The sequence below is a fragment of the Centruroides sculpturatus genome, unplaced genomic scaffold (assembly GCF_000671375.1).
Source record: "Centruroides sculpturatus isolate CEXI.00-Female unplaced genomic scaffold, Cexi_2.0 scaffold576, whole genome shotgun sequence".
NCBI classification, from domain to species: Eukaryota; Metazoa; Arthropoda; class Arachnida; order Scorpiones; family Buthidae; genus Centruroides; species Centruroides sculpturatus.
In genome coordinates, this window is record NW_019384852.1 from 171643 (window position 1) to 179247 (window position 7605).

At 33.8% G+C, this 7605-nt stretch overlaps 1 protein-coding gene across 1 annotated transcript in view; it reads left to right on the forward strand.

Annotated features, from left to right (window-relative positions):
- The window catches only part of LOC111630498 (SH2 domain-containing adapter protein F-like), a 104646-nt gene that overhangs the window by 83560 nt on the left and 13481 nt on the right, over positions 1-7605 (forward strand). The window lies entirely within an intron of this gene.

The window sequence follows — 7605 nt, forward strand, 5'->3', positions numbered from 1 at the left end:
ACACAGTCGTTTCGTGTATGTACGAAATATTTGCTAAATATCATTATTTCTCACTTACACCGGCAAATGTCGACATTCGGCATGCACTGATGATGAATGTTGAATAAAAGTATGTTTATTACGTTAAGTCAAAAATGCAACTTTTTAATATGTCAAAATAGGAGAAAGCTTAAGTAACAGCGCATGTAAATAAACTGTTGAACCTAAAACGAACAGTACATTCTTAATCAGAAAAGAAAAATAATACACAAAATTACACATACACATAAATTATGTGATTAACGTTATACAATCTTATTTATTGCAATAACTCATTTTGAGTCCCCTGCTTTTACAACTGCATTTATTCGTGGAACACTTCTTTTTGCAATGACAGCGTGTACAGCCTTGCCCTCCACTTTTCGAATTAGCTGTAGCTTCTTCTCTCGGCGATATCTCATCTATGAAAAGTAACTTTTCTTTACAAATTACGAACTGATCTGTTAATGGTGTCTTTTATTCGGATATCGCCGACGCCTTACCGACGACCCCTCTCATCCTCCGCCACTCGACCTGACTAACAAATCCCCACCTCACGGGATCAAGAGAACAAAAACACCATCCAGTGACAAAGTGGGCGATTTCCACCAAACCGTTGCCGGGAAAAGAGGTACGACCTTGTCCTACCTCCGTTTAATCACAAAGGATTTGGCGCAAGACTATCGCCTCTCTGTCGACATCGGCTTTTCGGGTGTCGTTTCGACCTCCACCAAAGCTTATCTGTGCTTGTCGACATACACCGGCGATTGTTCGAATGTATAATAATATAACCAAATATTCGGTCTTTCACCGACGTATTTTGTGTGTGTCGACATTCATCGGAGAATATCGACATTCTCTAATTTCGGTCTTTCACAGTAACCTATACACTTGTAGAACTAACGGAACCTTCTCAACCAGTACACGTACCACTGGTTGAGAACTGAGAACTACTGATCTAGATTTATTGATATTTAAAGAAATTTTTAATATAGGCTACCTCATAATTACGTTGCATTTGTGGTATGCTTCCAACAATTTTATTCGAGAATTATTATTAGATAAGCATTTCCTCAAACCTAAATTAATCCAAGCAAATAAACCAGTAATATCTCTTCGTACAACGACTTTATTTTCTTTAAATTCGAGCTATATATAGGGTCTATAGCCTATACAGAGAAAAGTAACGTAATGTGTCCTTTATATAAAAAATATACCACGAGAAGAGCTTAAATAATTTTCAGGTAAGGGCAGAATTATTACAGATTCGAATGTGATTTTTTAAATAGTTAATTGCTATAATGGATGAATGGGAGAGAGAAACTTAATCGCGACACATTGCATTTGTAGTTGGATATATAAGGGGGTGTGAGAGGGGGTTAGACGTCGACGAAGTGGAAGAGAATGTCGGTGTTGGCTTTGATTGACACGGTTTGCTCTCTAACGACTTTCGGTCTCGCTTTGGTGGCGACTCGATCGGTCGACTTTAGTTTTTCTTCGAATGTCGCCGTTTAGACCGAAACATCGATTTCTGGCGCGTGGCTTCCGATAGTTAACGAGAAGCAACAAAGCGTGAATCCGACGTCGGACGAGCGACCAGCCCATCCGCATTAGAACGTCGGTCCACCGCTAACGCACGTCACGTATCCGTCACGATCGACGGGTCCTTATGGAACGTGTCGTCTCGGATTTTCCGCTCGTTTTCGCTTCGTTCTGGATCGGTCTCGACGTTCGAGACGTTTAACGTGTCCGAACGAGCCGTCTAGAAGATAAGGTCTGTCACTTCTGACGTGACGTCGCCGACGTTTGCTCGTTCTTTGTACCAGTGACAAAGTGTTAGCTTTGGTCTTTCTATTGTTTTCCTGTGTCATTTGTTGCGCACTTAAAGACCGAGGCCTTCGTAGTAATGGAACGAACGTTACGAAGAAAGATATTTGAATGGAAACTCAAATTGTCTCTTGATTACATTAACCGAAATTTGAAAAAAATCGAGCTACGTTGCCTAACTTTGAAGAAAAACAATTGAAAACTGCGAGATGTAGAAATGTCAGCGAGTAGAGACCGAGAGTTTCCTTTAAACTCTTATCTAAACCAAATTTTAATATTAGTCGATTTATTGCAGCAATAAATAATTTTATTAATTACTTGGCGCAAGCATTTAGTAAACTAAACACTGTGTCCGTGGAGAATAATCGAATGCAGGAACAACTTTAACTCGAATGCTTTGTCAAATGAGTGCACCGAGTAATTAATAAAATTAAATTCAGTTATAATATAATAAATAATAATAATACAGATGTGTTTTAGAATTAAAATTTAGATTACAATTTTCTGTGTAATCTAGATATGTAATTTGCCTCTTTCTGTTATATTTTATACAATATTTTTATTTTCAAAACATCTAAATTTCAAGAACGTCCCGAGGCTTCTACTGTTTAAGTTCCCTCGAAGTAGTAATTATTTAAAATGACCCTAGGGATTTTGCCTAAGCGCTTACAAAGCAAAACTTTAAATTTCGTGAAGTTGCAAGATGCTTTAAAATGATTTGAAAAGTTTCGCGGTGGCAAACTAATATCTAATTTTTCAACAGTTTCGTTATTTAAATTACTATTTGTTCATTGAGCTACTTTCAAACAGTATTAGCATCTGTATAGTGTTTAAGTTTACTTGGAGCGAGGGAAAGATTGGGCTTCGTGTAAATGACATAATTTGTATTATATGTGAGGATAATTGAAATAATTATTCTTGTCAGTTAAGCAAAAATGATATTAATTTTGAAAGTTACAAACAGAATTATAAGGCTTAAAGTACAAAAGTTCTTATTTATAATTTTGCTGATGTAAGTTGTAAAGCTAAATGATAATATCGATCAATTTAAAATTTATTATAAAATGCTCTATGGACGTTTCCATGAAAAGTCGACCGAATTTTATCATATTTTCGCAGAGATTTAAAGAGAGATGCGAAATTTAAAAAACTCAATTGTGCCATTTGGACCTTAGAATTGTCTTCGTGAGAAAATATAGACCAGTTGTGTAGGACATGAGGAGAAATATCCTTTAAATAAAAATTATATAGGGCCTATATATATAGATTGCCTGGTCGAGCTGTGCATTTTCGAGTAGATATATGTTGTAGGAAGTTAAAATAGAAATTGAAACTCATTAATAATTTTTATAGTATCTACAATGTGGACAAATGCATATTTTAAAAACTGTTCTAGGGACGAGAAAGAAGTCTAACATTTAGAAACATTAATTTCTTAAATTCATTACGCGTTAATATTAACGTATGATGAGTTCAGAATTATCAGTAGGGGAAGGGAGGGCAGGATGGAAGGTTTAACTTTATGATGTAAAAAAAAACATAAAACAACATAATATAGATCTTTTCTTTTAATCAGACTCGACAGAGATCTTAGATGGTTAAAAAATTGTGTAATTAAAAATAATTAATATTAAGTATAAAATCTGTTAGGAATCATGAAGTAAAAACGTCAAAAATTATCTTGCCATCTTGTCAAAAATTCCATCTTGCCCTCACCCTGAAGGCAAGATGGAATACATAGGATATCACTACATTTTACAATTGATACATGTAAAACATCCATCTTTTGTGTCTGTATATAGTTCATGTGCCCAACCACAACACACTGGACACTGTACCAAGTCCTCTGTGAGCGGTTCCACATATGGTTCTCCACATAATATACAAAACCTTCATCCATCGCCATCTGCAGTTTCTTCAGTCCAAAAACATCTGTTGCTCTTTCTTATATACTTGTTCACCATCTAAAAATAATTACATTCTCAATTAGTTAGATAAATTGAAAACAGAAATCAAAATAATTGCGTGCGGGAAACATGTAAACTAGGNGTATTTTATTCTACAGCAGAATATAATCTTTAATTAATAGTTTCTCTTTTCGTATATTTATTAAATTAAAAAAAAAAAAAACAGTTCTATTTCAGTTTAAGAACTATTTTTGATGATTAATTTCGATGTTTACCAGTAAAAATTCTGTTTTCCATAAAAATTTAATATCGAAGGACTTAGAATTCAATGTAAAAATTGAATTCTCTCTCTCTTCAATTAATTGGCTATCATTTTTCTTCTAAGCTTATGCATAAAATAATATATATATATATAAGTTATTATTATTATTTTTATCGTGAAACTCTCCGTTAATTATTGCTTCCTTCTATGAAAGTTTATATTAGACAACACCACACGTTATAAGTAATATTCCATAGTTTTTACCCTATTTTTGCTTAATATATTTACAAAATACATTTTTAATTTCTATATTTACAGACCCGTAATATATAAAATATGAAAATACGTATAGTTCTATTTTTATTCTATTAAGCAAGAGAAATATATAAGTTTATACGTTATTATTTCATGCGTAAATACAATTAAATCAATTGGATTCTTTTTGTTGAATTTTATGTTAAATTTTCAGCGCTTAGAAGAGAGTTATCTGGTCGAAGAATTTAATATTGTAATATATAAAGCGAGGGAGTTGAATTGATTATCCGCGATACTAAATCGATTAGGATGCCCTTTTGGTTTTAATTTTGTAAATTGTACCAAGAATCTTAATTAAATATTAACAATATGAAGTCGGTCCGGTCTAAGACGGGAACTAATGAAATTTCCATGCACCGAATAATTTCTAGTTTTCCGTTAAATTGTACTCGGATAATCCTTTCCCTTCATTATGCAAATTATAATTCCAGATAGAGAATATTCTATATATTATATTAATCCTCCTAATTATACCAGTTTATTCTATCTACATTTTTATTTTTATATTGTTAAACACTCCGTTTAATTTTTTTTTGAATGCTATTCTTGTTGATTACTGTACTTAGGAAAATAAATTCTTAACAAAAGGCGCAACTAATTGCTCGAAAACAATTTAATTGCTTCGGAAAATGGTTTATCTTGACATTCGAATTCTTTGCTTAATTACAAAAATTTCCAACGTTAAATTAAATGATATATATATTCAAATGTAATTCAATATGTAGAACTACTAGAAAGTATATTATTGAAATGTGAGTTTAAGTATTTATTCAATACATATGAAAACTAATTAGTGATAAAAACTACATATTTAGTAGTGACCAGCACTAAGTAATATGCCTAGATCATTGCTTAATATATGTCAACCCCCCTATAACACTGTTGATTATTCCGTGGGTGTATCTAATAATTTATAAAGGTATTTGCTTAATGAAGAGGAAGAGGAAAGTGGCAAGATTTTATTTGCAATTAATTCCTGTTTTCTAAACAACAGAANGGTAAAATACCCGAATATGAAGAATCCACAGATCGATCAGGCAGGAAAAGTGAACGTGGAAAGAAGTCAAAAGTTTTAATTCTTTTTCCCCTCGAATCTGGTAAAAGAAATCGATATCGAAAAAAATTAATAAATAACGAAGACGTCACCCTCAAAAATAGAGAAAAAACAAAAGATAACGGTAAAATTAGGCAAAGAGGAATCAATTCTTAAAAATCTTTTAAATTTTAAAAAAGGTCACGAGGTTTTAAAAGGTTTTTTTTTTTTCTTTTTACTATTGCGTGGGTGGTGTTGAGTGGAATTAGGCGAAATTACAATAGAAAGAAGTGAAACGAGTGCGCTTTTTACTCGAACCGTTTTAATTCACTCGAGTAAATTTCGTAGTGAATTTATTAAACTTGTTAAATCGGCTTTTCTTTTATTGTTTATCTATTATTACATAAAAAAAAGAAATTGGGACGAGCTCACAAATGACAGGTAAAAATAAACGTAATCCTCTTAAAGAAAATCCTTTCGTCATTTTCATGGTTAAGCCGGTGGATCGACTAATAACCGTAAACAAAAGTTACAATTCGATTCAAATTGGAAAAGTCTTTCCGGTTAACGACCGGAAATCGGTTCGATTTCTGACTTCAAAAGTGATCTCGGGGTGCTTTTTTTTTTTTTTTTTCTCGGGACGTGTCTCTTCTTTATCCCGTTAAGTATTTGTATTGTCAGTGATTGGCGCTTACCGAAAATGCGTGGCGACAGAAAATTTGTTTGTCGCCGAGTAGAGACGACAGACGAACGAATGGAGTGTAGCCCCCGGGTTTCTTTCTCTACCGTTTTCCATCGCCACGCTCCTATTTCCACTGGAGTAAAGAAGTTTCTGGTAGAAAACGACCAGAAAATCCCGATAAAGGTTTTTGTCGTTGCTCTTCGCGTGTTACGGGTGCGTCCGAATGGTGTATTTAATATCTCGATAGTGGGATTTTTCGGATAGAGAAGTTGCGCGCGCGTGACGTATCGATTTTCGGGTTGGGATAGATATTTTCTCAGGTAAATCGCATTTATATAAGTCGAGAAATGCTAGCGTAACTTTCTTAGTGATATCCAATATACACCGAAATTAGTTTGTTGGCGTTTTAATGCGAAAGATAATTCGATTTAACGACGAAATAAGAACTGTTTCGAATGATTAGATTCGGTTTAACATCCTACAAATTGCTGTGTACGGTACCAGTGAGTAGTAGTATTAGATATTTTTCTAGAATCTATTTCGTATGGAATAAAGACAATAGATGTAACCAACGATAAAATTAGACATCAATGGGGATTTTTCCTTCGTTTTAACATTGTTCTTTATATCGAAAAAAATAGCAATCATCTTTATCCTACCTTCACTAAGATTTCTACGTGAAAATTGTCCGAGAGACAAGTAAAACAGATTCTTGATAGCCCATTCTAATCGGTTTGAAATTCGAAATACTCTATTGTGTCTAATTGCGCTTAATTTTACTTATAATGAAATACAGTCGACCCCCTATAACACGGTAGATACGTTCAGTTTTTTATGAAATTGATGTTTTAGGAGACCTTGCCAATCACAGCCCGGCGCGTGTGCAGTTTACGGACTATGGCTGTTTGAAAGGTTTTCTTCCATAAAATTAATCGATTCCTAGACTAATTCCACTCAACATTTCCAAAACACGTATAATTTTTTGGGAATAATCCGTATAAACTATGCTATAAACAAAAAATTGTAGGATTACTTACCGAGTTTGCACCGTTCGACGTCGCCATTGCTTAATCTTGTTTTCGTCGTAGAGCAGCGCACCAAACGACGGGCGCGATTTCTATAAGTTATTTTTCTGCGAAAACTTCGTTGAACTTTGGAGACATCATTAATAGACTATAAATCATTTTTATGGCTGTTGAATAAGAAATATTTCTTTCACAAGAAATGTATAAAATTAGTGCTGTATTAGACTTACGGTACCTAATTTACATACTGTACTGACGATAGTAAACTCAACTTACTCGCCTAAACTCTCCGTAGCGTGGCGCTGGACGGCGGAAAGTATATATAGGCCTATAATTATAATAAAGTTACAATAAATTAATATATAATTATATGTACAGTACCTAATTTATATATAATTTATATATAATACTAAACAGACGATAGCAAACTCAATTTAGCCGCTCCGTAGCGTGGCGCAGGGTCGGAGGAAAGTAGTTCGGCTGCTCATCCACTATTGGTCCAGACTCTATCAATCTTGTCGCGAAACGACGTTATA